Genomic DNA, 4,002 nt, shown 5'->3' on the forward strand with positions numbered 1-4,002 from the left:
TTTGACATGACAACATGAGAGAGAAAAAGAGACACACACAGAGAGAATGAGTGAGAGAGAGAGAAAGAGAGAGAGAAGAAGAAAAAGACAATTTTAGATATAAAGATATCAGGATAATTCCCAATGTGGAGTTCCTTTAACTGAGTAATTGGTGGGTACTCTAAAAATTAAATATGAAGAGTCAAGTACAAGGAGTTGAACTATTGACAGAATTTGGGCTGTGAATTTGGACTGTAAAGTGCCTTTGGAAAAATTGATAATTATCTAAGAGGCAAGGGATATATTTTGGATTTAGAGTCAAAAACATCTTTAATGTTCATATTTTAAGTAAGTTCTATGAGCAGTAAATGAAGGCAATATAATAGAATAGAAAGGTGAGAGTGATGATGAATATTGGAGAAGCAAAGGCAAGGCAAGGAGGTTATTGAATGGCAGCAAATATACTCTCCAAATACTGTGCAGGAAAGAAGCCAGGAAAGATAAAGACCAGATTCTCTTGTTCAGGTAAATAGGGACTCAACATCAACCATGTTATAAGAAAACTACCAAAGGTGGGAGTGGATGATGCAGAATAACATGTCCCTAGCAAAAGTTGTATTTGTGTGTGTGTGTTTGTGTGTGTGTGTGTGTGTGTGTGTGTGTGTGTGTGTACAACTTGATAAAAAGCAGGAAAATTCAGGTGATATCTCAGGGTTGGAGAGTTTTGGAGACAAATCAAATTTAGATTTATAGCAGAGAGAACTGGCCATGGTAGTACTTATAACTCATTATACCTTTGTAGCACATGTTCCAATTTAATGATGCCCTTTTGTGACTATAGTGGCACTTTTCTTAAATATTTAAGTATATTAATTTCCCCCTTTTCCCAGTTTTAATAGATCTGAGAATATCTGATTTAGAAAAGACCTATTTTCAGTTTTCATACCTGCCTTCACCTTTCTTCATCTTTGATCTAAAACCAGACTGTAACGTAATAGTACTGTTCATGGGTAGCTTATTTTAGCAAGCATTCTTCCATTATATAATGGTCCCACCCCAAGTCTTCCGTCCTCCCACTCCCCCATACCCTGGAATAGGTACTGTTGTCCTTTCTCTTCCCACACTTCACCTCAAAATAAATACTTTTCTTTCCTGGAGCACCTTTTGCATATTTGCTCTGTGACAAACAACGTTGTATATTCTATATTAGGTGTTCTCTGCTAATAATGGTAAGATACGTTTTTGTCTTGACTTTTCTTCAAAGCCTTAAGCCACAACAGTTGGTTGGTTACAGACATTCAAATGAAATAGCATCACCCAAAAGGAAGAAACTTGGGCATGCAGTTAGTTTTGCCTCAGTCTAAGCCAGGTTTCTTGAGTTGTCATGGGAGAGCTATTTAGAATTTCATATAGGAGGATGTGCTTAAATAAATACTCTGACAGATTTCTCCAAAACTGTTTTAAAGTGATATTTATTCATTTGTTCTTATCTTGGAAATGGACAGACCCTCATTTCCTGGTTTGCTTCTTTTTTGCAATTCAATATGATTTGTGTTACAGGAAAATTTTTAGCAATTTTTGTCTGGTTGGTATCATTGTCAGGGCAATATTTGACCAATGTTAATTAATACCTTTTGTCTTCTGGAATGATTTCCTAACTATCTCTGGAATTAAGAAATGGATACCTTCTTTTCATTTTACCTCGTGTCTCCATAGCAAGGTAGAAGACAGTGACTGGATCTTTAATAAAGGCCTAGTTTCTTAACCAAAATCTCACCCTGAAAGATTTCCCAAAAAGTCATCAGACTACATTCTTTTTTATTAAGGGTCTGTGGTCTTTCACTCTTCCCCATATCATAAACCCATAGGTTACGTAAAAAAATTTAGTATGGTACAAACATCATCTATTAAATATAGTGAATTTTTCCTGATATATTGGAAATTTAACTTGAAGTAATATTTAATACTTGCTTCATTTATGATAAGAGTAAAAATTCCATGTATGTGATGATATAGGAAAAAAAAAGAAAACTTTTGTTCTCTATTAGAAGAATTGAAAAATCAGTTTGTTTTTTTTTTAACTTAGTTGAAAAAAGCTTATATCTTTCAGAGCTAGTATTTCACTTTGAATTGTGTGGCCAGCTGGTTTGCATTTTGAATGGAAGAACAATTTGATAGCCATCTGTCTCCAAGAAATGCAGCCTTGGCAGTTAAAAAAAAAAAAAAAAAGCAAAAATGACACCTGCTTGAACTAAGAGTTGTGAGTTAGGCATAACTTCTATCACTTAAGAGTAGTTTATAAAGAATAAAGACAGCATACCAAGTACAGATCTTAGAGAAATGTGCAATTGAAGTGAATACTTGTGTTCTATAAAGAACATCAGGTCCTGATCGTACTGAAATATTCCAGTGCACTTGAACTTGACTGTATAGCAGCCAGTACATTCTTTATATGCAATTAATTCAGCTTCAAATTGTGTACCAAGAGCTTCTGATTCATTTCAGTCAAGAATTCTCCTAAAACTATACTGTGGATATTCTAATAGGTTCATCTTATTCCAGAACTTGCATTTTGATGAATTCATCCATCTGAGGAAACTGAAATGACTGAAAACAGGATCTGGGGTTTTGTTTACCTGTATATACATTTTTTCATTTGTATTAAACTGTTGACAGCTTAAAAATCTGAAATTAACCTACAGGGATATATTCTCTTGCTATCTTGCTCAAGTAGGTCTTATCTCTCAGATTTAGTTATTTATCCCTTTGCTTTATAGTGATGGAAAAAATTAATATTAAGCTGAATCTTAAAACTTTTATATATAACACATGAAAAATATGAGGGATTTCCAGTGATAACCCAAATGTATTGACTAAATATCTTATTTTAACTCCTTAAATAGTCACAAAGAATATTTTTTTAAAAAAGCCATTTTGTGGATGTCCTTTAGTTTTATTTTTTTGGGGTTTGTTGTTTGTTTGATTTTGGGCCACATTTGTTGGTGCTCATAGGTTTCTCCTGGCTCTGTACTCAGAAATTCCTGCTAGCAGGCTTGGGGGACCATATGGGATGCTGAGGATCCAATATGGCTAAGCCACATGCAAGACCCTATCTGCTGTGCTATTGCTTTAACCTCTTTGGGTTTTGTCTTTGTTTGAGGAGACATGTGGTGGTTTCTAAGGGCCTACTCTTGGCTTTGCACTTATGAATCACTCTTGGCATGCTCAGCGCACCATATGAGGTTCTAGACTAGGTATTGAACCCTGATATGCCAGTACAAGAAAAATGACCTACACACTGCACACTCTCTCTGGTCCCAAGGATGTCTTTTGTTGTTGTTGTTGTTGTTGTTGTTTGAAGCTATGTGATAAGTCTATGTCTTGCTGTATTTGTCAAATAGTAGGCTTTTTTTGGTACTTCTTTTAGCTCTTGTTTTAACTAAATGACTTTTCTTCTCTTTTAACTTCATATTCCTAAACTAGGATTTTAACAGCTGACTCAGTTTAACAGTTTAGAATTGGATACTGAATTGGGAGGATTTTACCCTGGCCTTCATTTAAAGGTTATCTGGATCTACAATGATTTGAGAATGTAGTCTGATAACCTTTTGGAAAATCTTTGAGGGTGAGATTTCAGTTAATAGACTAGATCTTTATAAAAACAAAAACTCAACAATGATAAATACTATTTTCTATTCTTCCTTGATTGAGATTCCTTTGTAAGTCTTCATTGAATCTGACCGAGTTTCTGTATATTACCATAGGAGTTAATGCTACAGTCTATAATTAAACATGCAATGAGCCTTTACTGGTATCCAATGACATTCAATGAAACCGATGTTTTCTTAACATGTCTCTTTAGAGAAAGCAAAGTAAATATAAATTCTCTTATTCTTTGAACAGGACAAGTCCTGGTTTATCAAAAGATGTTTGTATTATATACATACATACTCATATATAGAGGCTTTGCCTTACTATCAGTGCTCTATTTATAAAGACAAATAGAATTTTAAGGAAGAATAA

Source organism: Suncus etruscus, chromosome 9 (assembly GCF_024139225.1).
Source record: "Suncus etruscus isolate mSunEtr1 chromosome 9, mSunEtr1.pri.cur, whole genome shotgun sequence".
Lineage (NCBI taxonomy): Eukaryota > Metazoa > Chordata > Mammalia > Eulipotyphla > Soricidae > Suncus > Suncus etruscus.